At 53.4% G+C, this 27,632-nt stretch overlaps 1 protein-coding gene across 2 annotated transcripts in view; it reads left to right on the top strand.

Moving 5' to 3' along the window:
- Window positions 1-27,632, top strand: part of GLI2 (GLI family zinc finger 2) — a 236,602-nt gene that overhangs the window by 22,596 nt on the left and 186,374 nt on the right. Inside the window, exon 1 of one of the 2 annotated variants that reach the window (XM_054699626.1) lies at window positions 5,406-7,345. The exons of the other annotated variant lie outside the window; for it this stretch is intronic. The gene's annotated coding sequence lies outside the window, so the exon portion shown is untranslated. Of the gene's footprint in view, window positions 1-5,405; window positions 7,346-27,632 lie in introns of those variants that run through there. 2 annotated transcript variants of the gene reach the window in all.

Raw genomic sequence — 27,632 nt, 5'->3', positions numbered from 1 at the left:
CCTCTTCATTAGGCATACTTTTCTCCTCTAAAGCCTGTCCTGGGAAGTTCTGACCTCGAATGCTCTGTTGTGCAATCCAGTCTAGCACTGCAAAATGGAGAAAAGCCTTGTCCGGCAGACACAGGCTGGAGGGAGGAGGGGTATGGTCTAGACTCGGCTGCCTGTTGGCTTTGCTGCTGCCAGTGCCACTGCCAGACATTTCTTCCCAACCGATTGCTGGTTTGGACCTTGGTACAATTTCACAATAAAGGAGAGTGAGGTGGCTGGAGAAAAGCAGGTCTCCGAGGAGAAGGCTCACCTTGCATGGCCGACTATTCCAGTCTCATCAAGCTAGTCTGGATGGCCTAGTCTGGAGGACATGGGAAAGCTTCGGGAATTGACCCAGGGAGGGAGAGCGTCAGCTGGGCGTGGGAGGAGAGGGCCTGGTGGAGGAAAGAAGGAGAGAAGCTGACTTGCTTTTTCAGGGGACCTGAATTGGAAGGTGGGCAGAGCCGGGGGGAGGGGGCTGGGTTGGCCTCGAGGAGAGGCATATTATCCCCCACCCCGTCACACTGCAGCCCCAGGGTGCTCTTCCTTCACCCTCTCCTTTCTCTCCTTAGATTAGCTCTAGCGTGGGCTAGAGGATGTTGTAGCTTGAATCCCAAAGGCACATTTGGGGGTACCTGCTCCAGACTGCAGCCGCTTACTCTGTCTCCGTCAAGGCCTGGCCACTGTTTCCTCTGCTCCTTTCTCCTCTTGCCTCTGCTCCTTTTCTCCGCTCTTTCTTCTCACTGACAAACACAGAGTGGGCCTGCCCACCCAGCCCACCCCGGCTTATGATGATTCTCCCCTCCCCTCCACCAGAGCAGCACAGCCCTTGGCCGTTCTGACCAGGGGTGCCTGCACCAAACTGGCTGGACGGCATTGTGGTTGGAGCTGCTACTGCTCATGCAGCTTTGGGGGGGCATTCGGTTTAAGACATTCAGCCCAGTGCCTGACTTGGGTGGGCATCCGTCCTCCGGGCCTATCAAGGTGACTGGTTATGTTGGGCAGCAGGTGGAAATGAAGGGAGCGCCTGGCCCCGTGCCTGGCCCATCATGGTGTTACGGTGGTCTGGAAGCTGCTGCTGCCAGTGGTGCCAGAACGCTGCCTTTTTAATCCACAGCCCCTGCCTCCAGCCCTGTGTTCCCTGCTCCTACATCCAGCAGGAGTCTCCATCACTGGCTAGGCAGTCCAGTACTCCATCCTGTGCTGGGGCTCAAGTGGACCCTACTGTTTTTCTTAAAACTTAGGATTTTTGGGTCTCCCCTGGTGGTGCAGTGGTTGGGCGCTGGGCTGTGGGGCTGCCCGCAGCCTCTGCAGCGCCGGTTCAATCCCTGGCTGCCGGCGAGGGTCCCACGTGGCGCGCAGACCTCTCCCGCCGCCCGCTGCTCCCCTCAGCAGTGTGTTTCGTCAGTCTGCCTGTTCTGTTCCCAGCTCTGGTTCTGGTGGGTCCTCTCACCCTCCCGCACATCTGGCCTGTACCCCGATTCTTGTATAAATGAATGAATAAATCTTTAAAAAAAAAACTTAGGATTTTTAGGGACCAAAGTCTTTGCCCTTTTGTCCTGGGGTCCTATGATGGGGACCTTAGACAAAGCGCCAGCCCTCGGGTCATTTCTGAGGTCTCCATGTCACCTCTGTTGGTCCAGCACCCATCACCCCTCTGGCTGGCACACCTGACTTCCTGAGTCGCCGTCATCACTGAGGGGCACTCTGTAGGTGAGGGAGGCAGAGGAAGCAGGGCCACAGAGTGAAAGGCTCCCCAAGATGGGCAGGAGGCAGCCCATACCTTTCCAGGGTACCCTTCCCTGGACGGGCTCTGTCATGTCGCAGAGCACAGCACAAACTTTTTGGTGTGTGGTCTTGGAGGGGTAGTGGGGAGGATGCTAAGCTAAAGAAGTGGTTCTTGGGGTACCCCTTTTGGGTGAGGGGATTTCCAGGCTGGCCAGACCACACTGTCCTCACTCAGAATACTTGGTCTCCAGAAAATATTTGTTTCCCTTGTCTTGAAGGGGTAACTTAGACAATTAGGCGAAATAGCAGAGTAACTCAGGGCCCCATGCATTTATCTTCAGCATAGCTGATGACAGAGATCCAGGTAATTAGAGATGTGCATAGTGGCACCCACGGGGCCGTGTCATTCTGATGCCATGTGCTGTTGGAGGCATGGGGGGAAGTTGTCACCCGCACCCAGGTAACCTACTGAAAGAAGATGACCCAGCCTGGGAGCAATCATGGCCTCTAAGGCGGGGTTTCTAGGTTAGGGAGCTCCATGGGGGTGGCCCTGGGAGTCATGCGTATGAGACCAACCCATATAAAGGGTACTGAGCATGTCCAAATCTCATTAACTTCAGAATGGTTCCTGTTGTGGGCCTATTTTAGAGATGGAAAAACAGAGGTGCTGTCTCCGGCAAGGAGGACATCAGCTGGGATTTGAACCCTGGCCTGCTTGTGCCTGGGGTTTTGCTCTTGCCCCACATCGAGGTGTCCTCCAAAACAGGAATAGGGAGAAGCACAAGAAGTGGGCAGATGAAGAATTACATGGAGGTCTCTGGGAAACTTCAGCCCAAATCTCTGACAACTGGGAGGGAAGGAAGAAGGACACTTTGTTGGGCTGAACGGACTCGAAGACCCTGCAGGACCTGGGCTGTTGGTCACAGGGAGTAAAGGGAACTTCTCTTGTGAGGACTGAGTTTAGGAAACTCATGGACAGCTTGTCCTGAGTAGGGGGCCGTGTGCAACCAGACTGGCACTGGTGCCCTCTAACCCCTGAGGAGAGTTCTGTAAAGAGCAGGGAGGGACCACCTCAGAATCCTGGGCTTCGAGTCCCGCTGCTCCCCTGCAGATGGAGGGGACCGCCTTCTAATTACAGCCTTCTGGACTGAATGACAAGGAGCCATGCTGTCAGCCGGAGCTGGCATGTGCCATCTTGTCCCCAGAGGAAGTTCTGATGGACTTTAGGGCAGCTTCTACTAAAGGAGCAGAGAGCATGGATTTGGTGTGTCAGTAACGTGTCTGTGGGGTGGGGCTGTGAAAGGCAAGTCGGGGCCAAAACCCAAATGATTTTAAAAGGTTTGGGGGGCAGGCTGTATTGTAGGAGTGGTTATGTCAACAAGAGGGCCTTTAATGTTTTCCCAAGGTGGCTGGTTGGCCAGGGCTTTGCAAAGCCAGCCTCCTATTTCCCGGGAGATGGTCCAAGGGCCCTGTGAGGACGTCTTGCTCTGAGAACTTTCCTACCCGCTCACAAGAGAAACTACTGGTGATGTGCTCCCACTGTCCCCCAGACCTTTTATGCTGGGCTGCAGTCTCCCAGGTTTTCCTGTTGGTGCCCTGCATGCATCCACCTCAGGCGTTTCGGGGTCACATCCTCTTTGCCCCGATGGCTGTGCATGCCTTTGTGTGTGGACATCGGCCAGTTGGGGGACTGTCCTTGGCCGAGGGAGGCAGTGGATGCTTTCAAAGGAGATGCTTCAGGATGTGCTGGGCAGGGAGTGTCACCGGCATGGGGGACTGCCTGCAGGAGCCCTGGGGTGCGTCTTCCAAATTGTCAAGATAGCAAGGTCTTGTCTGCAGAACACACACCTCTTGACTGGTGTGTGCAGGTATTTCTGGGAATACTCACATTTAAAGAACCAACAGTCCAAGTTAGCCTTTTCATAATGTCACCCTCATCCATTTGTAGTACCATCCCAAGTGAAAGTGGGGGGGCAGGATTACAGTTGGGGGTGAGCTGTGCCTTTTCTCCTGTACCTCCCATTACTAATGTTGGTGGTGCCTGTCTTTGTGAGGCATCAGTGAATCATCCCTGTATGGCCTTTAGCTTTGAAGTGAGGCCACTCCCAATAACTGGGTTGTGATTTTGGGGTGTATTGGGGTGCCTTTAGAAAGCTTTAGAATTGTCGATTTTCTGTTCTATAAACTGGGGATTTGGTAGCACGTGTTCTCTTGGTGATAAAAATGGAATCTCCACTTGTGTAACAGTAGCAACATACACTATACTTCAATGCTCCTGATTCTTATAAGTCCTTGCGCGTAGAGACCCAGTGTCAACGCTGCCTCCTCCAGGAAGCCTTCCCTGACAGCCCAGGCAGGTTCCTGCAGTGTACCAGATTACACAGATAGGCTCTGAGGCCACAACAGAGCCCCTTGCTGCTGCCCGAATCTGCAGGAGACTGGACTTGGTGCTACCTGCTCACCTGCCAGTCTCTGTGGGGACACAGGTCTTCTTGGACTGAGGAAGTGAAGGGAGAGCAGGAGGGTGAGAAGAGGAGCTGCTTTCAGTTCTAACTCTTATGCGGGTGCGTGGCCCTCACCTTTCCCGGTCACTTCCCTGACTGCCAGCCTCTCCCTCTTCCCTGAGTGGCAGGTTCTTTTTTTTTTTTTTTTTATTTATTTATACAAGAACTGTATAAATGCATAAATTTATACAAGAACTGTATAAACTGTAAAATGCAGGCCAGATTCACGGGAGGGTGAGAGGATTCACCAGAGACAGAGCGGAGAACAGAACAGGCAGAATGACAAAATACACTGTTGAGGGGAGCAGCGGGCGAGACAGGAGAGGTCTGCCGCCATGTGGGACCCTCGCTGGCCGGCTGGGATCGAACCGGCGCTGCAGAGGCTGCGGGCAGCTTCACTGAGCTGCGCTCAACCGCCTGCGCCACCAGGAGAGGCCCAGAGTGGCAGGTTCTAAAGCATTTGCTACTGATAACGCGGTCTTGGTGTGTCTGTGTCTCCTTTTGTGGACCGGATATTTGGGTCTCATCTTCCTAACAGATTGGGGGCTTCTTGAGGGAGGGGCAACAACACCTCATATTCTGGATTTAGTAATAGGCAGTAGGTCCTGGGAGCTGGGGTTGCCAGTGTGGGGTTGGTTGGGGCTGCAGGAAGCAGAGAGAAAGAACAGAGAATGGTTATAGTCCCTGCCTTCTGGCTCAATGTTGATTCACCTCCTCCAGGAAGTCTTTCCTGATTTTACCCCCCAAGCTCAATTAGTACCCTAAACTTGCAGAATGCCCCCTGCTTCTCTCTGCTGCTGCAATAACCCCACCTTCTTCCTTGCTGCATTTCTGCCACTCTGAGTATGCTTTCAGTTCTTGGAGGGCCAGGACAGTGCGTCTTATTCATTGTGCTCTAGCATGGATGCAGGCTCACTGTAGGTCCTAAGGAAATGTGAATGAAGGAATAAGTGGTAAAAAGACATGGTGGTCACAGGAGCTGAGGCAGTTGTGGACCCAGAGGTGGAAGGCAAGGCAGATGTCTGGTGGGATGAGTGGGAAGCAGAGAGGTGCTGAGGGAGAGGGCCTGGTTTGGCCTTGGGGGCCTGGTGGGTATGTAGTCTGGCCAAGCAGTGGGTTGGGAGGGCCGGCCTCTTGAGGGGGGGGTGTGCCTGAACTTTCCCCTCACCTGAGCTGTTGGTGGAAAGTTAGGAGTTCTCTCTCCTCCAGTAGGCCCAGTGGGGCTCGTCGGGGAACAGGGAGATAGGCAGTGCTGTAGGACAAGACGGGTCCTGTTGGCCAGCAAAGCTCCTGCTCCATCAAAGTCAGCGTGGAGGTGAGATGGAGTTCATCAGGTGTCGTCGAGACCACTGTCTCCTTTGTTTTTGAACTTTGCTGCCTGATTTCCTTTTGGCGTGTGCCAGCGTGGGCCCGAGGAGACACAGGCAGTGAGATAGGAGAGTTTGATGCAGAGAGAGAATTCGGAATTCAGAAAGCAGCAGAAAAAATACTCCTGGAATCCAGACAGCATTTGTCACAGTGATAACGCCTGCTTCCCAAACAAAAGTCCCTCTGTGACAAGGTCTCGGGATGTCTGGTCTGCCCGACTCCTCTCGCGTGGCTGGATCGTGTTTCCTTACATCACGATGTGGAGGGTTCAGAGGTTCATGCTGGCGAGGCTGCCCTGGGATGAGTTATTCCTGCTGTTCCTCAGCCTGTCTGGAGCCTGCTGACCTTTCCTGACCCCTCAGCCTTCAGTCCAGCTGCGGCGCCTCAGTCTGGACACATCAGTCTCTCCAGGAAATGCAGCAGTGGCACATTACTTCCCGGCCCCCAGGCAGGGTGAAGGGTGGCCAGCACGCCCTCACAGCCCCTGAGCACGTGCTTGCTCTCTCTGACCCCAGGCACCTCGCCCGCAGGAATGGGGTTCGTGGAGCACCTCCCAGCCCGCTGTTCATTCCTGCAGAGGACAGAGCAGGGCCCTCAGGTCGGAGGCCATGAAGCTGCCTTCAGCAGAAAAGAAAGACACTGGCAGGAGAGACCACCCCTCAGGAATGGGAGAGAAAGTCTCAATCCTGGTAGCCATCAGGGTGAGACCAAGACCTCACCCGCAGGATGGGTGCCTAGCTGCCAGCCTCCTCACATGTCTGGGGGTATAATCACACCCTTCTCTCCAGGCATGGATGAGTTGCAGACTTGGCTGCAAGGCCTGCCAGACCTACTGCAGGCTCGAATGAAGACTATTCTCTCACCTTTTCCTTTCTTCTGCAGGCGCTGGTAGTGGTTTCAGCCACCTTCAAGCAGTGGGCCTGGGGTTCTGTAGGAGCTGCTTCTGGGCTGGGACCCACCAGGCTCTGTGACTTTTCCTCTGAGGGCCTGAGCTGGCGGCCCTGAGGCGAGGGCCTGGACGTGGAAGTGGGCTCAGAGCTTTTCCAAGTTTGAGCAGAATGTGCGTGAGGCCAGGGCGCTGAGGGGAGACTGTAAGCCTGCACCTCTCTGATGTCTGGTGCCCGGGGCCAAGCACGTTCAGCGGGGATGTTTTTATCCACCATCAGCCTCTGAGGAGCCCACCCCCCTCTCCCCGTCTACGCTGGTGAGAGGGTCAAACAATTATGGGTCTCCTCATTTCCAAGCCAATTGGGAAATTAAGTCGAATCTCCATCAGAGTATGATTAGTAATTTTCAAGAAGGAAGTAATTGAAAAGAAACTTTTTAATACCCTCACCAAATTGGCATGGGGGCACAGGAGCCCCTGGGGCTTCTCCCGACCTCCCCCACTGCCCCCCTGCTCCATTTGGCCCCCGCCATCACTGGGTCACCCCACCTTGCCTGGGCTCCCCTAACAGCCTCATCCTGGCTCCCTCTCAGTGAGCTGTGTGACCCTCAATTGCTTCTCCCCTCAGGACCCTTGTTTTCTTCTGGAAAGAAGCTGTCCAGCACAACCTCACATGGACTTTTGGTGTGAAGGAGGTGATGCCCAGAAGTGCTGGGCCCCATGTCAGACCTGTCAGAAGGCTCTGTGCCCGGTGGCTGCCATTCTCCCAGTGACGCTGGACACTGACGTGGGCCCTCGTGCTACCTCCACCATGTTGCTGTCTGCTCCCCAGGTGCAGTTCGGGCCTGTCCCAGCATCCCTGAAACCCAGACTGACCAGCTCATCTGCTTCCAAGTTTTTTTTCTCTGGTCTCAACCACGTATTTGGCCCATTTTTTTTTTTTTTTCCCAAAGCCGTGGCATTGATAGGGGTGAAATAGCAGTATTCTCCGGACACGCCGGCCTTTCTTGTACATCCGCTCTGTGCTCCGTGCTCCTGTGCGCTGTCACCCACTCCTCACAGCTGCCCCGAGCAGGGGTGCTCGTATCCCAGCTCACAGTGAGGCTCTGGTGCTCGGAGAGGTGAGCTGGCCAGTAGAGCCGGGGTTCAGGCAAGGCCCTCCAGTGGGGTTGGTAGGCCTCAGTGGCAGGGTGGGTGCTGTTGTTGGATCAAGGATGTGTGTTCAGGCTTCTGGGGGAGGGAGACCATTTCCTTGAAACCACTTCCTTGTCCCTAAGTCCCTGCTCTGAACAGACGGGCTCCATCTATGTGATGACATGTTGGCAGCGAGTCTATACTCCACAGATTTTGGAGTCAGGTTGACCTGGTCATTTAGCTGTGTGACCTGAGCACTTGCATCTCTCTGTGCCTCAGTTTCCTCACCCATGGAATGGAGGTCCTTGTTCTTGTGTTGTTTTTGTTGTGTTCGCTTTGAACATACCATCACCCAGAGAACACTCTGAGTGACAACTGCCATCAGGAGAGCTGGGGGGAGCCCAGTTTGTGCCAGGATGGGGCTCTTTTGTTCCTGGGCTCGAAGGGTGGCCAGTCCTCTGTCTGCTGCCTGCGGCTGGATAAGTTCATCCTTTGCGTAGGCTCTGGGGCTCCTGGAGTGCCTCCAGGACATCAGGGCCTGGTCTACCTGCCCATGGAGGCCTTCCATATGCCTGTGCTGGGCCTATCAGACTGCAGCTTCCTGTAGGGCCCACCTGTCCTGCCTTGTCCATAGTAGGCCAGGCCTGGCATTGGGGGCTCTCGGTAAATGTGGACTAGAAATATTTGACAGGTGGGTAATGGAGCTGAGGACCTAAGCAGGTATCTCCAATCTTTCAGATCTTTATTCTTTCAATGAGGAAATATGAGGGCTTCTCCCAGGCTAGAGGGGCTTCTTCCTATGGCTTCTCAGTGGCTGAGGTGATATACACATTCCTCATTGGGAATTGCCAATCAGCAAGAACAGCTGTGACAAGAAGTAGCTCTTATCCAGGACCATGGTCTGTCCAGGATCCACTGTGACTTTGAAAACCCTATTGGCACCAACTTGGTGTCTGGTGCTGGAATCACAGACAGCATTGACTGAATGAGTAGATGGAACCACAGGTGGAGGAATGAAGGAAAATTAGGGCGGTATACTGGACCTCAGCACTGTTCTCTGTAATGGGGGCAAAAGCAAGGGAGGGTGCCCAGTGCTGGCCAGTCTGGTGGACTCCTTCTGTTGCAAAGTGGAAGACTTCAGGGCTCCCTGTGTGCCCAGCGTCTGAGGGTATCCCCAGAACCTAAAGACTCTGTCCCTTTAACCCCTTCTCTGGGAAGTTGTCTCTACACAAAGCCCCATCCAGAACCTAAAGCCTTGGCCCCACCCTCTCAGTCGCTGGGGGATCATCCATGCCTGTCTTGGAAGACTGGAGTTTAATACCAGGTTCCGCTGCTGCAGAGACAAATGTAAACCATGTGGAGTCTAAGCTCTGACTCACCTTTTAGGGGATGATTTCCCCCAGTTACAGAAGGCAAGCTCTGAGACTTGCCCCTAAGGGGCTCGTGTGTGTGTGTGTGTGTGTGTGTGTGTGTGTGTGTGTGAGTGCGCGCGCGCAGCATGTCTGTGCAGCTGTGAGAGTGTGTTTATTGTGTGTGTCACGTGATTGTGTATATTTGTGAATATAGGAGTGTGTGTGTTTCTAAGTTTGTATGTATATGCATTTGTGTATGAGTGTATTTCTGATCGTGCAAGTCATTTGAGTCTGTGGCTCTGGGAATCAAGTCTGTGGGAATATCTGTCTGATTGTGCATGGCATGTGGAAGTTTGAATGCCCAAATGCTGTGTCTGTGAGTGTGAGCGCATGTACATGAGTGTGCACGGCCTCTAGAAGTGCACAGGTTAGGCAGGTTCTGGCTGAAGAGTGGATCACCTGTCTCTTCTGCACCTTCACCTCAGCCCTGAAGGGGTTGAGGGCTGCCGATGTGAAAACAGCTTGACCAGGATACCCGGTGGGTCTTAGAAACCTGGGAGGGTGGGTGCTCAGTACCTGCTGCAAGTCCTGGGAGCTTGGCCTTTATATCAAGCAGAGGTCTTCAGTGGGGATTTACTGGTAGAGGGAGTGACTGCTGGGGGTGTATGAATCACTGTTGCTCCGTGACTTGTAGGGACCTTTCTTCCCCTGGGCCAGGAGACTGTCCTGTGTACTCCCAGCTTCAATTTGTCTGGAAATGGAGACAATAATATTTCTGTCTTTTCTGGCTCAAGCAGACTCTGCTCCCCAGACCAAGGCACCTAGTGACCTACTCCAGACACCACTCATTTTGTATTCCGGTTGGGGTCAAATTTGCACCGAATACACTGTTCATTACCCCATGGAATTGCGCAACCTTGTGGATCCTCATGAGGCTTTCTGACCCTTAAATTCCATGTTCCCAGCCCCCTCCTTCTCCAACACTCACACCCCATGTGTTCACTGATCACCCATCGGCTGCTCATAGCCTGCTGCTAACAGCCTCCTCCAAACCTTGGCCTGGCCAACTCCTGCTGCTGGAATGTCTCCCCAGCCACTTCACCTCAGGTCCCCCTGGGCACCTGGTATTGGTGACAACTTACCTCTCTGTCTTTCTAGATGGAATAGGGGCAAAAGGGGGTTGGGGACAGCCCTCGTCTGGCTGCCGGCTGGGTACCTGGTACAGACATAGACCCTCGGAAATTCTGGTGGCTGACCAAGCCCAGGGAGGCGCTATACCTTGGGGATGGCCACATGCTGCCTGCTTCCTGGTGGGCAGGCTATTTGAGCCAGGAATGATACCGGGGCCAGGGGACAGGTTCTGGCCTCTGTGCGTCCCACTCTGTGGACTTGGGAAAAGTAGTGAAACTCTGTTTCCCATCTGGAAAATGGATAGGGAGCCCTCAGTGTGTCACCTGGACCAGAAAGTTCACAGTGTGCTGGGTGCCTGGTGGGCATTTTCTATGATGGTGATGATAATGCGGCCAGCTGTCAGACTGCTGGGACTAGCTGGAAAGAAGCCTCAAAGCCCACTCTATCCATCCACACCCCTGGAGTACCATCTGCCAAGTCTGAATGATCTATTTGGAGCCCAAACACTGGTTCTGACATCCATCTCTGCCCTGCTTGCCTAGGCCCAGAGCCTACTAGGAGCCCTTATTTTGCCTACCACAAGTTGCTCTGTGGCAGGGAATCAGAGCGAATCTTTTGGAAAGCACAGCTAGTGGACACAAAAGGCAGCCGTCCAATGCTGACACGAGGTGCCTCCCATATGCTCCACGTGAGTTCTGACTTCTCACGGCTTGAGACTTCCCATGTGTGCTCTGTGTGAGCAAGCAGGCTGGCACAGAGGGTGGGGCGGGCACTCAGGCAGGGCCTCAGTCTTGTGCTGCCCTTCCCCACGTGCATCAGGCCATCCTCGAATGTTCCATGGGTACCCCACCCCCTGTGTTCTCTGCTGGACTCAGAAGGTAGAGCATGCACTGAGACAGTGCAGGACTGAGGCCAACTCTTGCTTTGCCCTTACCAGCTTGGGCAAATGGCTCCAGATTTTGGAGTCAGGGCTTCCACACTTTTCAAATGGCCAAGTGAAGCTGGGTGGTTTCCAAGGGCTCTTCCTTCCAACTTTGAGTCCTGTGAGCTTGAGAGATAAATCAAGGGCCTTTTCCTTTCTCCAAAACATTTGCAGTCTCCTTTCGAAGACAGGGCATGTGCTGAGCAGTTTGAATGAGTGTGGCTCAGACCACCGCTCTAGCTGGGAGGTCCCTGGGTCCTTGGGCAGGTGCCTGGGGCTCTCGTTGGGGGGACTTCTGTCCATCCCATCTGTGAGCTGCCTGATACAGACCTTTGTGCTTCTAGCTTCCCAGCCAAGTGCTGAAACTCTTTTGCCAAACCAGGTCTCAAATTTAGGAGAGAGGAAACTGGCATTGGAATGGGCCACGTGGTCCTGCATCCCCACCTGCTGTCACCCCCTGAGGAGGGCCTCCACTCTTCTTGTGGACCGTATGCTTATATTTTCTGTCTTCAGTGCTTGGATTTTTACACCTGGTCTCCTGCTGCCCAGTCACCCTTACTTACTCCACATTACCCACACGCACAGATGGAGGCAGGGCTGGTCTCCTGTGCCACGGCGCTTTGATTGGTAGAGGCTGTATGATGTCCTGCAGGAGAGGACCCTATGGGCTGCTGGGAAAAAGGGCTGTGATTGATTAGTAGTGTCTGCCATGGACCAGATGGGGGTTGGTGCTGTTGGTGTTGGTCTTGTGTAAACTTTCGTAGAGGATAATGTTCAAATTCCTTGGGAGATACTTCCCTTCCCTTCCCCAGCTTTCCGAGACTTGTGTCCTGTTCTGCTCTTAATTACTGGTCTCCAGTTTCTGCTTCCACAAAGCAAGTCTTCTTGCTTTGCTCCGCACCAGCTCAGTGAGCTTGGGCACATGGCTCCAGATTTTGGGGTCTGGGCATCCATGTCTATAAAATGGCATGTCCACAGGAGCTGGTGGGGTGCCCGCCCCCCAGGTGCCCTCCGTAAATGGTAGTATTGATGTTCACCAGGAAATAGTTAAGCCCGAGTCCCCAGGAACTTGGGCCAGTTCCAGGCTGAGCTGTTGGAAGGAGTTGAGCTCAGTGCCCCAAACCCAGACCCAGCTCTGGGACCCTCACACCTGGCATGTGGGGCGGGGAGGGGAGAGGATTAATATCTTCTGTTATGGACAAATAGCTTAGCGTATCTTTTGAATACTTACAAATAGCCCACCATGCTCGAAATGATAATGTGCAAAGTTCAGAAAAGTATAGATGAAGGAGGTAAAAAAGCCACGTCAACACCATTTTTCAGCAACAGCTAGTGGTTGGGAGGCGCTCCCCCTGGACCCCCTTCTGCTGCATGCCTCCACGGCACGGCAGCTTGCTGCTTTTGCCACTTTGCATCCTGATTTTTTTCCACTTGGTATTTTAACATAAACCTTTCCCATGTTATTAAAGAAGTCTGTAAATATTATTTCCAATGACTAATTTTCCATCATTTGGACATACTGTGATGACTGAAGCAGCCCCTTATTTTTGGACATTTGGAGTTGTTTTCACCAGTTTGGCATCCTGCATTTTCCTGTGACAGACAACTTTGTAGGTAACAGCTGGGGAGGTTTCTCTACAGGGTGGATTACTCGAAGTGGAACAAGTGGGTCAGAATGGAAACGCTGTCAGGGTCTGAATAAAGTTTTTTATGGAGAAAAGGCAGAGTCGTGGTCTTAGAGTGCAGACCTGCAGTTATAAAGTTATGAATTTTGGATATGGGTGTGCCAGAAGATAGGTTGTGATGTTCTTAGACTCTGCTCTTCTAGAAAGACCAGGCAAGGCCTGCAGCCTGCATAGGGAGGAGTCCCACACGTTAAGTGTGGCATCCTGTGGCCAGTGGTGACAGCTCCCCATTGTTATCTGCCACCACACTCACCTCTTGCATAGTGCCCTACATGCCAGATGGGGTGTTGGTTGGCACTAAAGAGAACTGGTGAACATTACTGGTCCATTGTGCTTTGGGAACCTCCTAAGCGCAGCGCCTGCCCTCGGCTGTGCTTCCTCCAGTGGATGGCACTTCGTCAGTTGTTTCCTGATCTCACCCCCAGACCCTATTCTGTTTTGTCACCAGCTGCCCATAGTCAGGGCTCCTGGGAGAGTTCCCCCAACTCACGCCAGATTTAAAATCTCTTTTCCAAGAAAGAGGGTCTGTGTGGTAGGTCAAGGAACCCTCATGTCCAGCTCTGTGCCTGGAAATGCTGCCCTTTACTGGGATTAGTGGGCACTGGCACTTGGGTGTGCCTAGGACCTGCCCTGCTGCCCACTTCCCTGCCTGCAGGGAACCTCCCCTTCCGTGACACATCTTCCACTCCGCACTAATCCAAGGTTTGTGTAGACAAGAGCCCACTCAGCATCTCAAGCCGCTTACCCTGCTGTGATTGAAGCTATGGCAATTAAATTTTAATTGAGATGCACGCTGCTTAAGCAGACACTAGACAGCTACAGCTATTGCTAATTAATTTTCTTCCGAAATGACAACATTTAATAATTATGCTTCTTGATGCTTATGTTATTTATATACCTGACACTTTGGTGCTGTTAAGTGGCTTCCACCAGAGGTAGTTGGTGGTATCCTCGTGCATGCCCACCACCATAGCTTCCAGCGTGCACAGATATTTCCACCCTGCAAGTGGCAAGAATGCCAGTTGTGGCACCTGCTGGGGAGGTGGAGGCACCTTGCACCCTGTGGGCTCTCAGCAGAGTGCCAAGCCTCTCATCTGCCTCTTTAGCCAGAAAACCCATGTTATCCTCTGAGGTAGGAGAGCAGAGTAAAGAAGAGCCTGGATCGGGAAAATCCTGTAGACTTGGGTTTTAAGTAAACCTGGGCAAGTTATCTCAATCTCCTCCGTTGTAAACCATCCAGGGGATGGTTGTGCCTCGCTGGGAGACCAAGAGACTAGGCAGATTGTGTGTTATGGGTCTGACACAACGGCACGCTGGCCCCTGAAATAACAGACCTGACCTGCTCCTGGTCTCCTGTCAGTGACATGGGCACCAGCAGGCTCTCTGAGGGCCGGTGGCTGAACTGTGGGATCTGGTTTTGCAGCAAAGGTAGCTGCTCTACAGTCACTTCCATCAGCTTCCCAGGCAGGTGGGAGGCAACAGGTGGGGGCGGGAGGGAGGTGGAGGGCGTTGAGTACCTCCTGCTAGGCACTAGTTTTGATATCTGTTGACACCTTTCATCGACACGTTGCAGGTTATGTTATACCCACTTTCTAGGTGGAAAACTGAGGCTCAGGGAGGTTGGATTACACAGCTGGTAAGTGGCACCATTAGCTTCAGAATCTAGTTCTGTCTGACTCCACCTGAGTCTTTCCGTTCCATCACCTGGTGAGGGGAGTCCTAGTGAAGACTGGGGAGGTCAGTTGCCTCAGGCTCTGGGCAGCTGCCAAGTGGAGTCAGGGCACACTGCTGTTGAGAAGGTGCACTGGAGTAGGAGTCAAGGGTTGTCGAGCCCAGGGCTCTGGTCCAAGAAGGTCTGGCAGTTTGGTTTCTGGAATGTTGGTGAAAGCTGGGCTCTACTCCCAGGGAACACTGTGGACCATACACACAGGTGGTGTCCCGCTTCTGGGACTCTCCCATCCGCCTCCGAGGCAGCTGCTGATCTGGGATGTTGGCCATGCTCCGTGCCCCTTTCTGTGGTGGAAGAGGAGCCAGAGGGCCCATGGCTGTGTCCTGTGGACCCAGCTGTCACAGGTTGAGTGGTGATGAGGTCTAGGGAATTTGGGATTGGGCAGTCAGGCACCGAGAGCGTGGGGATTCCATGCTGAAGGGCCAGAAGTGACCAGGGTCTTGTTCTCGGAAGGCCAGTCCCCAGAAGGCCTGACTGCTGCTTGCTGGCTTCCCAGGGAAGTCTGACGAGTGTGAGGAGACCCTTGGCCCGCCTACCCAGTATGTCTGGTGGTATTTTCCCTCCAGGTTTCCAGTAGAGCCCTGGGTCACCATAGACCCTGGGCCTGCTCCCCTGTGTGCTAGACACACTGCGGGCTGGGAGCTGGGATCAAGAGTACCACAGTGAGTCTGGGAGCAGCTGGCTCCTGTGGATGGGAGAGTGGGATGCAGGGGACCTGGCCAAGACCCTGGACTTATTTGTGGGCTGACTTCCCAGTCCAGGGAGGAGGTGGTGCAGATCCCTGGTCCCCAGTGCTGCCTGCTCAGGCCCCTGTAATGGGTTTGGGTCTGCTGCTGCATCTCCCTTAAAGCATGGATTTGAGCTGATCTGGGCAGTTCCCTGGGGTCTGATGTGCCATATTCTGCATGGACCTTAGACCTGTGACCCCACAACTGGGGGAGGAGGGAGGCAGGGGCGTGCAGCAGTCGCTGTAGTCGCACCCTGTTTGGGGGCACCGTGATTAGTACATCTGGGCTGTAACTTGGACAAGACAGAGAGGTCAGGGACTCTTGAGGTACAGAAGCTGCTGATGGGTATGGGGAGGCAGGCAGCTCCCACCAGGCCATGCCCGGGCTTGGGCAGGTGTGAGTTGGTGTCTCTGAATGTTGACTGGCGGTTCACAGTGCCCATGAGGTTCTGATGGTTCAGGACTCGATGGGGAAGGTGGCACACAGAGCCACGCCGTCTAAATGGTGGCGTGACTCTTCCCTCTGTTGAAGGACAAGATCCTCCTGATGGTCATCAGAGGGGTCTGGTGTCTTGAGGTGCTCACTCCTCTCACGGCCTTCTGGTCTCTTGGCACTTCTCAGCCTCGTGGGTATCTCCTTGAGGCCCACATCCCACCTCTCTTATGACTCAAACTGCTCCCTTTGTTGGTCCTGATTCAATCTCAGCAGCTCATGCGTCGCCCACGCAACCAGAGAAAATAATTAAGGGAGCAAAGTGCCAGGTTCCCAGGGAAGCTGATGTCGGGGCTGGGCTCTAGTCTCTGTGGCCTGTCTTGGGAGGGTGGTGACAGGGCTGGTGAACCACGGGTACTCTCCCTGGGTTCTGGGGCGCCTGAGGGCCGGGCATGTGGGAGACTCAGATGTTACATGTGGCTGGCGGTGTGAGACCAGGGTGCTGTCTGCCTGTGTTGAGTGGGTGTCCTGCAGGCATGGTGGGGAGGGGGCCTTCCACGGTGACCACACATGCCAGGTGAGACTCTGGAGAGCCTGGCACTCCTCGCCACACAAGCCCAGAGCTCTGGCCTACTGGTCCTGCCCTTGGGAACTGGGAACTGGGAAGCATCCAAGTAGGGGGTGAAAGCCCAGAGGCCTTGTACTTACTATGCTTCTGCCTGGAAGTGCTGGGTTGAACCCAAGGAGCAGGGCAGCCCGAGGTGCAGCCCTGGGTGCAGCCTGCGGTCCAACCCACACTTGATCTGGGCTCGGGGCCACCAGCCTGGCCTGAGAGGTGGTATGGAGTATGATTCTGGGGAGAGTCTGGGTTAAGACCCCAGAGTGACTGTCCAGGAGCTACACTGTCCTCTATACACACTCTGCACTTCTCTGCAGAAAATTACCAAGATGCTGTCTACTGTGTGTGCTCACATGCCATTGCTGCACTGAGCACTTACGTGCACAGGCTGTCAAAGTGTCAACGGACAGCCATATCTCCACCGCATGAGGACAGCGTGGTCGTCATTCCATTGTACACGTCAGGGACCTGGCACTCAGGAGGGTGAGCGATTTTCTCCAGGCCCCATCTGAAATGGCTGGCTGATCCTGCGGCCTCCCAAGACCAGCTGTGGCCTGTGAAACCCCGTTGGCAATCAGTCTTGCACAAGGAACTGGGTTTAACAGGATGCTCTGGGTCTGGAAAACTGCGGTTTGGTGCTGGGGAAAAGGGTGCTCTCAGGGCCAGATATTGACTTGGAGAAGTAATTAAGACCGACCAGCCTAGAACAAGGCTGGGATACCCAGAGCCGTGGTGTGGACTCCTGATGTGTCTTCAACCCTCCGGGCCCAGCAAGAAGATTTAGACTTTGGGTCAGTAGTAATCATGGTTGACATTCACTCTGGGCTTTCTCTGTTAGGGATATCCTGTCCCAATCCTGTCCCCCACTTTACAGGTGGGGGAAGCTGACATATGGGGAAGTTGACTAGTTGGTTCCCAGGCTCACAGGGGCCCTAAGCCACGCTCCTGACCACTGTGCTGCATTGCCTCTCCCCCACAACTCCATCCCCTCCTGCTACCTCCTGTTTTGCTCCCCTCCCCAAACCTAGCAGAGTTCAGAGCTGAACGCCTTAGGTCAGCCTCTGTATGTGTGTGTTTGTGCCATGGGTGTGTTTGTGTTTAGGCAGATGAGGCAGGAAAACAACGCATGTATCTTTTTTCAGCCCAGTAGACATCACTGCATGGTGAAGGAATGTGGATTCAGCACACCAGTTTTTTTTTTCTTCGTAGGACATAAATACCTTTGGGTTTCTCAGTTCTCAGAAGACATTTATTACTCAGGTCTTACTTAGCAGTTATCACTGAAAAGGGAATCCTGGTGTGAACGCACACACACGCACACACACGCACACGTGCGCGCACACACACACATATGCCGTTTAGCAGCCAGAAAGCAGACTCTCCTTGAATTCAGATGAGGTGGACGTGTTGAGACCAAGGTCTAATTGCTGAGCTCCAGCTAGGGGGTTGGAAACCACAGGCACTTCCATTCTCTTTCTCTGATAGGCAGAGACAACCTTGCTGCTGACTTGCTGGGCCTGGTTTTCTGTGTTATTGCTGGATGTGAAAGGAGGGAAGAAGGGGTGGGGGAGAGAGAGATTTTCACACACAGAGCAGGCAGACAGCAGAGCTCCAGGAGACTCCTGGGGTAGCTGTCATAGACCCACTTCCCCAGCAGGAGCAGGGAGTTTCCAGCAGGCAGCTGGGTACGATGGGAGGGGGGTGACGAGTGGGGATGCCCAGGTGCCCTACGGACTAGATGGTATCACTGTCAACTACAGAAAGGAAACTGCAGCGTGGAGAGGTTTAGCCTCCTGCCAAGGTCCCATAACTGCTAAGTGGCAGTGCCAGACTTGGAAGCCTCAGCCACCTGACCTCAGCCAAGTTGGCCCCTCCCAGTAGGAGGACGCTGCCCCCTTGGTCCAGGTGCCCAGAGCTCTCTATGATGGTCCCGTTTGGGTGATCTTCTTCCACGTGCTCTTGAGGGGCCTGTGAGGCTCCAGCTCCCGGAGTATGGATGACTGCCCTTCCTTCTGCGGGACTTACAGTGACAGTGACTCTTGCTGGAGACGCTCCCTCAGCCCACCCTCACAGCCAGATACTTCCTGCAGGGTTCAAAAATGGCAAGGTCAAGGACTTGGCTCAGTAGAGGTAAAGTGTGGGTGCTTGTGGGAGACCTAGAGGCTATCTGGAGTGTGCCGCAGGTCTGCAAAGTGGATGCATGTCACAGTGGAAAGCCTGGCTGTCCATTCTTATCAACTGCATCACCCCTTTGCTCAGTGCCTTCAGTTCCCCACTTCCTTTAGAGTAAAACCCAGACCCTGGCCTTCGCTAGCTCCCCTTCTCTGTACCCAGACCCTGGCTGGACCCTGCCCACTCCTTTCTTCCACTCTCCAGCTTGCTCTGCCCCCTGTACCTCTCAGCACCCTGACTTATTTCCCCTACCTGCTACCTGTTGGCCTTGTAGTAAGTGCTCCAACGGCAGACTCTAGGGTCCTCAGGATGGAAATGTGGCAGAAACAGAGCTGCAAGTCAGGCCTGTTCTCTTTCTTGTTCTTAGCCCATTGCCTGGGCACTGAACCCATGGGTTAGTGGGTTAACTAACCAGTGGGTTAACTCTACAAGGGCTTGTTTCTCAGCCCCCTGATTTCCCCAGCTGCTGTCAGCACCGGCCCATCTCCTCACTCCTGCCTTCTCCAAGGATCCTTCCCTTGTTGGGGACCTTGGTTCCTGATGTCGAGGGGGCCTGACATGCATTAAACATCCTGTCTGTCCAACATGCATTAAACATCCAGAAACCCAGGCCCAGAGAAAAAAGTGACTGGGCCCTGTCTCCAGTAAGGCCCATGTCAAACTTTCTGGGGGTGTAGTTTTGACTTATTTCTGAACAATGTTACAGTCTCAGGAGTTAGCTTGGTGACCCCATCCCACCTCTACCCCTGGCTGTTATGCATACGCAGCTGTCCTGGGGCCTGGTGCTCACCCTCCAGCCTAAAGCACCTGAGTCCTGAGTGATGGCAAGGCTTCACTCACGTATCTCTCCCGTTCCCTGTTGGCCCTCCGCTCAGCCTCTCTTTGCCATGATTTGGTTTTTTCATCTGGAAAGGGAGACATTAGCTGTACCCACTTCCGGGCTGTCGGGAGGAGGAGGTGAGCAAATAGAAGCCGTGGCCCCAGCAAGGCCAGGCCCTCCCAGTTCCCTGCCCCACATGGCAGGTCAGGTCTAGCCGGGAGGAATGTGGCAGGTGACCTCTGATTCAGTGGGCGTAATGGTTCCCAAGGAGAGTGAGGTGGGGGCTTTGGAGCCAATCCTGACCTCACTGGCTCTGTGACTCTGAGAGCTTCACTCAGCCTCTCCGGGCCTTCCTTTACATTCTTTAAAGTGGGGGTGGCAATAGCACTGCCCTCATGGGAGGTCCACAGAGGTGATGTGTAAGGGACCCCTGCTTGAGAAGGAGCTCTGCAGGAAGGTGCTCATGGGCTTGCTTCAGGAGGAGGGCATGAGTGACATCGCCTTGCATGTTGCTGGCTACCTTTGGGAGTGATTCTTCACTGTGCATTGGGATAATGGCATCTGCCTGGCAGGCACCGGAGCTATGGATGGACGGGTGATTGGCACTGGCACCAAGGGCCACACTGCTCCCCTGAATGGTTCTGCTGTCCCCTGAGGATTGGAATGCCTCCCCCTACTCATTACCTTGGGTCACTTCATGGCAGTTGGGAGAGGTAATAGGTATGTCCTGTCCCCTTGGAGGAAGGGTGTGTATGTGTGTGTAAAATATCAGTCCCTGCTTTCTCTTCCTCAACCATATCCTCTCTTGCTTTTTCTGATCTTCTACTTCCTTTCCTGTTCCTTCCATATTCAGCTCGCTGTGGCCATTCTTTATCCTGGAGGGGGGAGGGTGGCAAGACTCCACCTGGAAGGCTTCCACCCTAAGCTGACCACCCTCCAGCCCTTGGGGGCCCGGGTGGTCTGAAGATGCTGGCTTGCTCTGGCTCTCCTGGCAAACAAAAGGAAAAAATTAAAACAGTTTTCAGCTTTTAGATATTTTCTTTGGGGATGACTGCGCTGTCCCTGGGTGACGGGTATTTGGGGGGCGGGTGGAGAGGGAATGGCTGTTGGTTTGTGTGGTAGGGAGACTGAGTTTTTGAGAACTTTTTAAACATATCTTTGATGGATTTGGTACTTGCTAAGATTTTAGGCCAGCATGGGCCAAGGGCTGTGGGCTGCGACCTTATCAGGAGGGCCTCTTCCAGCCTGGCCTTTGTTTAAGATGTATTTATTTAAGCATACAAGAACTGGGATATAGGCCAGAGTTGTGGGGGTGGTGAGAGGATTCACCAGAGACAGAGCAGGGAGCAGAACAGACAGACTGTGAAATATACTGCTGAGGGGAGCAGCGGGTGAGACAGGAGAGGTCTGTTGAGCCATGTGGGTATCTCCCTGGTGAGCCCAGATCGAACTCGTGCTGCAGAGGCTGCAGATAGCTTCACAGTGCTGTGCTTAACCCCTGTGCCACCAGGGAGGCCCCCAACCTGGCCTTTGAAGGGAGGTTCCTCTCAAGGAGGAAGGGCCAGGGACCTAAGCGGATGCTGTATCCCATGGGGGATGTGGAAATTGGCCTGCTTCTCCACTCCCTCAACTTGTCTCTCTGCTGGTATCTCCTTTCTAGTTGGGAGGTGGTGATAAATCAAGAGAGAGTGTAAGGAGTGATGGTTGATCTGTTTTTACTCGGAAGGGAGAGTCAACTTTTTGGACAGAGAAGTGGGGTGGGATGACCTTCCTGTTTTGCCTGATGGACAGGGAGTACCCTGTCCTAGATTGGGTAGGCTCCCCCAGAACTGGCCAAGGATGTAGTCACCTTCTGAGATTTCGCTATACTCTTTCCCTTCATGGTCAGAAGTCCAGCTAGATCTGTAGTTTCTCCTATTTTTCTCTGTATTCATTAGCAAATTAATTTTTTTTTACTTACAGTAAATAACATTGGTTTATAACATTGTGTAGGTCTCAGGAGGACAACTTTATAATCAGACATTGGTCTCACCACCCTAAGTTTCTGTCCATCCCCCACAGTTGACCCCTGGAACCCTGTTCACCTCCCTCCTCCCTCTGCCCTGCTGGTAACCACCACTTTGTTCTTCTAGTCTAAGAGTTTGTTTTTGTTTCATTTTGTTCGTTCATTTATTTTGTTTCTTTATCCACAGTGTTTGTCTTTCTCCTCTGACTTATTTCACTTAGCATGGTGCCCCTTAGGGTCATTCATGTAATTGCAAATGGTAGGATTTCTATTTCTACATCTATTTCTACATCTGAATAGTATCCCATTGAGTAAATAAATAACATTTTAGTGGGAAAAGCAGTATACCTTTTATATTAAAGAACATTACCAGAATCGAATATTACCCCAGATTCCACCTTCTTCATACAAGACTTCATCCCATATTTTGTCTCCCCCTGGCACATATGGTTTATTCTCCTAGTTGTGATTATAATATGCATTCAACATAGCTTTATTTTCACTTACCATATGATCTTAAACATTTTTGTACTTCTGTCTTTATAATAGTGACCTAAAATAGCTGTAATACTGTTCGTTGTGTTGTTCTAATACCAACATATTGAAAACAATTTCCCTCCTGTTAAACATGGGGGTTGCTGCCAGGGTTTTGCAAGTGTAGCTGACATAGCAAGTGAACAGCTTACACGTCCCTTCTTAGCCAGGACCGTGTCCGTGGAGGCAGGCCAAGGACTCAGCAGATGTTTTACAGCAGGCAGCAGGCTTCCAGCGTCTTTGGGATGTCTGGAGTTCTGCTCTCCGGCATTTTCTAAAACCAGACCCACCACCTTTGGTTCTAGGGCCTTCTCTGTGTGAGGCAGCGCGCTGGATGATTTGCTATTACGAACTCATCTGTAACATCAAATTCCCAGCTTCATTTCCATCAAGAGGTTCTGAGGTTGAGGGGACACTGAGACACTTGCCTGCACTATCTTTCCTTATGGTGTAAGTGGTGAGATCCCCATCCCTGGGGGAGGGGGGAGGTATTCAAACAGAGAAGAAGTGTCTAGATGATTAGGTTTTCTCAACCTTGGCACCTTAGATATTTTTGCTGAACAGTTCTGTGTGGGAACCACCCTGGTCCCTGTAGCATGTCTGGTAGCCTCCCTGGCTTCTACCCACTAGCTAGCTGGCTGCACGTAGACTTGGGCTTTAAAATCAGATGAGATAAGGTGCATTCAGGATGGTATGACTGTAGACAAGTCAGGCATCCAATTTGGAAGCAGTAAAAAAATGTCTTCAGACATTGCCAAATGTCTTCTTGGGTGCAGATTTGTCCCCAGTTGAGAACTGCTGCTCTAGAGGGTTCCTGGGTAGGACAGTAAGGTGACAGCTGAGTGTCCAAGGATCTCTGGGACTTCCTCAATGCCCCCTGCCTGCTAGCAGTCCTAGGGGGACTGTGTCCCTGTCAGTGGGTAGTTGATTGGAGGGTCATGGAAGGAGCCATGGGATCCAGGCTCAGGGGATGTGCCTTTCCCATGTGCAGGTCCAAAGTTGGGGTGCAAAGCCTTGAAATCATCAGCTGTGCATTGGAGCGGGAAAATCAGCTCCTAGTAATGGCTGTGGGTATGGTCCCAGCCTACTAATGGCTGTCATGCCTCTGTCACTTCTGGTTGGATTGGAGGCCTTCCCTCACGAGAGGAAGTCCTGTGTGGCACCCTGGCCTCTCCCTTGGGCTGGGGACATCCTGGAGTGTCTTCTCAGGAACCCAGGGTAGGGCTCATTGTGGCACCCTGACTCACAAATCAGGCCCTCCATGGGAGCTGGCAAGGGCCTGTGATTTGCGGGGCTGCGAGTAGACTCCGGCTTTAAGCGCACTCCCATTTCCTCTCCGGAAGCCTTCAAAAGGCCCAGAGAACAAAAGGACTTGATTGAGTGTGCCTGGGAGAGCTTCATCGAAGGCAGGGAAAAAGAACAAGCAGCACACACTACAAAGCCACTTAATTTTGCATATGGTGTCATGCCAAGAAACGCTGAAGTGCAGGAACAAGCAGAGAGACATGTTCCTTTTTATCAGAAGGGTGTGGACTGGCGGTTGGAGCCAAGGACAGCCGTCAGCAAAACGGTGGGGTTTTTGGCTCCTTGTCCCCAGTTTCTTTCCTTCCCCGCCCCTAACCCCCCCCCCCCACTCCAGCCCTCTCCGCACATGCTCCACTCAGAGAAATGGGCTTGTTATATATGACAGCCACTTCAGGGCTGACCTTATTGCAGGGCAGTTTGCCGTTCAGACAACTGTTCTTGAAAACTAAATAGCATCATTCATAGATGTGACTCTCTCATGGTAAAATTTCAGGTAGTGAGTTTTTTTCACTTGTGAGTTCTGTCTGGCATCTTCTAAGAGAGGAGCAACCAGCTTGGCTCTATCTTTTAGTGAGATTCTCTAGGGTCAGTTCAGCAACAGTTACTAGCCACTTACTGTGCCGTAGCCCATAGTGGGTATGGTGGGGGGGACAGGCCAGCTGACTTCAGAATAGACTGTTTTCTCTCTGATGGTCTCACTCATTGCACGCTTATGGGATGCTGACAGTTTGCCAGGCAGTGTGTCAGGGCTTGGACAAAGAACTGAGCCACCTAAAGGTGCAGAAGGTTAAACAGAGTTGAAATGCGTGACTGAGCTCTGCGCTGTGGGACATCCAGGCTACCGCAGGGACACACAGGAACACTGTGCTGTGCAGCTGGAGTGGAGGAGTGACACCAGTCTTAACCTTAAAGATATAAGCAGGATTTACTGAGCAGGGGTGATGGGGAAGGGTGTTTGTGGAGGGGAAGGGGGAGCATGAGTGCAGGGGCCTGACAGTGTCTGGGAGCTGCAGACTTCTGGAACACTCCATGTAAATCTGAGTTGGTGGAGATGAAGCCAAGGTGACAGACCTTGGGGGTTTTGTGTGTCCAGGTACAGAATTTGGACATTTTTCTGGAGGCAGAGGAGACCACTAGGGGTGAGTGCTCGCCAGGACTCAGAGTCTCAGGATCTTTCCCTTACCCTGTCTCCTGCTTCCTGCCCAGACACTGCCCTCCAGCTGCTGTGGCCCATTCTGTATCTGCTTCAGAGACCATTCTGTACCTGACCTGTCCCGTCCCCCCATCCCTGTTCAAAAGGCTTATTTACCACTTCTTCCAGGAAGCCTTCCCTAACTTTGTTGGCCTAGCCAAGGTCTTTGCAGCCCTCTGAACTTATATTAAGAAGCTTATTTTGGGTTGTCACTGCCTGTTTTCTCGATGACTGTCTCTCCCCGGGGCGGGAGCTCCAGGTGAGTAGTGCTGTGTTTCCTTCACTTTTGTAGTCGCAGCCCTGGGCTGGGCACACATGAGGCCCTCAGAAAACACGTGCCTCCTGAATGGAGACTCTCCTGCTTGTCTGAGTCATGGAGCCCTTAGAACTTTCCTGGCCTCCCCGAGTGGGCAGGTGCTCAGGCTGCGCTGACACACACAGGACTCTCAGCCTAGGGACCCAGACATGTGGGTAGGCTGGGGTGTGAGACCGCCAGGAGACGGGAAGGGTGTGTGAGGGCACATGGACTCCTGGGCATGCAAAGGGAGGAGCGAGGGCTGAGAGAGGCTGGCACTGGGCAGGGCCGATGGAGGCTCACATGGGGACAGCTTAGCAGGCAGACCTGGAGTGCCCTCCTCCCACCTTAAGCATAAAGATGCCAGCTGAAGGCAGGGCCAGCCAGTTGGCTTCACTCACCAGGGTGGTGCTGGCCGTTGGTGCTGGCAGAGGCCGGGGAAAGCCGGTGGCTGAGCCTGGCAGAGGCACAGACAGAAGAGCTGGGTGCGGGCATGGCTGGGAGGTTGGCAAGTCAGAGCAGGGTGCTGCATAGACCGAACCAGGAGATGCCAGGCCACCCACCAGCCTGGTTCTCTCACAGTCTTGAGAGGCAAAGCAGCCGCCCCAAATCCTACCCCTGCCCTGCTCACTTCCTTGGGCCCAGCACCACCCATGGAGAAGGTGACCTCAGGCCCTGGAGATTGTTGCTGCTTAGTGTATAGTTGCTGGTTCCTGGACACAGGTGGTTTTTTTCACCTGAATCCTGTCTATGCTTCCCCACCTGCCCATATTCCTGTTTCTACCCAATTATGGCATGCCATGACACTCCCCAGGGCTCCAGCCTGTCCATCTTGCAGGTGGGCACTAAGCCCAAAGATGGTGGGGACATTCACCCAGAGCCACACATTGAGTCAGGGTACAGTTGGGGCTGAGGGAGTGATGTGGTCAGTGGAGACCAGCTGGCTGAGGCTATAACTGGTCAGGAGCTTGGGACAGTCCCTTTGCATCAGTGGCAAGGGAAGGGGCTGTTCTGTGTATGAACTGCCTAGGCAGGGCTGAACAAGATGACCTCTGGAGGCCTTTCTTGGTGCCAGACTCCAGGATCAGCAGGAGAAGACTGAGAAAGGTAGAAATGTGGTTGGGACCGAAGGGTGACTCCTTGCTAGGCAGCCTCATAAACTCAAAGGTTTGCTGTGGAGCTAAAGCAGAGACATCAGACTACAGTCCTTCCACCTCTGGGTGGTCTCAGGCAAGCCTGAAACCCACCCGTGAGTCCCAAGGGGCAGCAGTGGGCGAGTGCGAACCTCGTCTCTTGCCATCAGCCCACACCCAGGCAGGGCCCAGCGCTGCTCAGCCCCCAGGTCCCCTCCTTAGGAGAACATCTGTGATGTGGTGTCACTTGTGCCAAGATGCTGGAAGAGGTGAGATATGTCCTGGCTCTGCAATCTTAGCCCCCACCCCCAAATTCAGGTCCAAGTTCCCCCTGCTCCTCTTGAGGCTACAGTTTGAGGCACATCATGGAAAAAACATCTGTATCCTGCTTCTGACCCCAAATGCCACTCCCCAGCTTGCAAAGTCCCTAGGAGAAAATAGCCCTTTTGAGTGCATGCATAATGGCTCAAAAAGCACCTTTTAAGCAGCAAGCACTCGATTTTTTATTCCTCTTGAAAATGATGTGTGCCTACAGCACAGTAGGTGCTCGATATTTATAGACTTGGGTACTAGCACTATGCGTAGCAAAGTCTTTGCTCTCAAGGACTTTAGACTTTAAGAGAAAGAGTGCTTTCAAATGCCTGTAGTTGTTATCCTCTGAAGACTGATTTCATAGCAATGCGGCCTGTGGCAGACATTAGTAGTTGATTAGAGCAGCAACCCTGACCTGAGGAGACAGCCTGAGCCCCTGGCCCTCAGCACACTCCCAAGTCCCTGTCACCCCCCACTCCCCAGCCCTCACCCCATAGTGCAGATTGGTCACAGAAGTCACCTTGACCTTGTGGATATGGAGGCCTGAGGGACAGGGAAGAGAGGAGGGTTCCTTGCAGGCTGAAGTGCCAGAGAGCATTTACGCATTGAGTCAATCATCAAACCTCCATTGAGGGAACAGATATATAACAGGTCTGTAAAACAGAGTGACATTGGACCTTGACCTCAGGAGGCACAAGACAGCACAGAGCCCCTAACCTGGCCTCAGTAGGGAGGGCTTTGGGTGGCAGAGGGACGGTCTCAGGCAGAGCTGGAGATGTGATAAGCAGAAGCAGCATGATTGGTGGGGAGCTGGATTTAGCCCACCAGGGGAAGTAGCCTGGAGGGGTAGGTGGGGCAGATCCCAAGGTGGGGTTTGGATCTTATCCTGTGGGCGTCTCCACACTTTTCTCTTCTTCCCCTCTCGGAGCTTCCTTTGGGCAGTTTCTCCACTCTGAATATCTTGTCCTGGTTTCCCCCGCACTTGGTCTTGAATGAAGAGGTCCTTGCAGGGACTTTGGCCCTGCAGGTTCCTGCATGCCAAGCCTGTTCCATCCACAGCTCTGGGCCCAGTGGAGGCTTCCCCCCCCTTCGGCCTGCCCAGGGCAGTCTGTTTTCCTCCCAGGGCAGAGGCAAAGCTTGTTTTTCCTCCCTGCTCAGGAATTACGCCTCAGAAACACACAATGCAGCTGTTAAAATATCTAGGTCTGGCTGGGTGGTTACACAGCAGGCCCTTGTTCGCCCAACAGACAGCAGCCTCCTGGCATGAGTCGAGTTGGGAGCTTGCCTCTGCTGGCAGTGTGCTCGTTGCGGGTGTCAGGGAGAGACCCCCCAGCCCTTGGGTGTTTGCTGCTTTGGAGCTCGGAGGACAAGACAGCGGGCATCTGCTAAGGAGCAGGACAGCACTTTGCATAAGGACTCCAACCTGAGACTTCTCATGTTTGACTACAGAGGCACCAGCAAGAGGATGGGTGGAAGAGGGTCCAGCAGGCAGGCAGAGAGGAAGGGGGTGTGCCAGCTACTTTGTCTAGTGTTGGTCAGGCCTTCTGTCTTCCTGTCCCTCAGATGGGGCAGCTTCGCCACAGCTGCAGTGAGGGGGATGCAGTGTATGTTTGAGTTGG

This window comes from Talpa occidentalis, unplaced genomic scaffold (assembly GCF_014898055.3).
Source record: "Talpa occidentalis isolate TD23 unplaced genomic scaffold, MPIMG_talOcc4v2.1 talOcc4.3, whole genome shotgun sequence".
In the NCBI taxonomy this organism is placed as follows: domain Eukaryota; kingdom Metazoa; phylum Chordata; class Mammalia; order Eulipotyphla; family Talpidae; genus Talpa; species Talpa occidentalis.
The sequence above is the reverse complement of the archived record's forward strand: the minus strand, read 5'-3'. Positions and strand labels throughout refer to the sequence as shown.